The sequence below is a fragment of the Nanorana parkeri genome, unplaced genomic scaffold (genome assembly GCF_000935625.1).
Source record: "Nanorana parkeri isolate BGI_ZX_2015 unplaced genomic scaffold, ASM93562v1 scaffold1687, whole genome shotgun sequence".
NCBI classification, from domain to species: domain Eukaryota; kingdom Metazoa; phylum Chordata; class Amphibia; order Anura; family Dicroglossidae; genus Nanorana; species Nanorana parkeri.
The window spans coordinates 40,589-40,909 of NW_017307955.1; positions in this window are offsets into that span (position 1 = coordinate 40,589).

Sequence of the window (321 nt, forward strand, 5' to 3'; positions counted from 1 at the left end):
AAAATACCTATACTATAACAGCTGGCAGGGTTTCCAGACGTCCTCTATTGTTCTAAAATAAAGAGTTCTATTACTGTGGGGTATGTATATAAACAGTCCAGAGGATTGTTCGCCCAGTGAATATCTGCGAACATTCACTCTGTGTGAATATACGACAAAATGAACATTCTGTCATCATTCTCTTTACAAGGAGAAAGTGTTTGTGAATCATTTCATGTAATATCACATTTTTGGCCACCAGATGGCGCAGATGAGCCTTCTAAATAAAAACCCTTTGCTTCTTTATCTCCTTTATCTCCCTCTAGAGGCCATAATGTGATA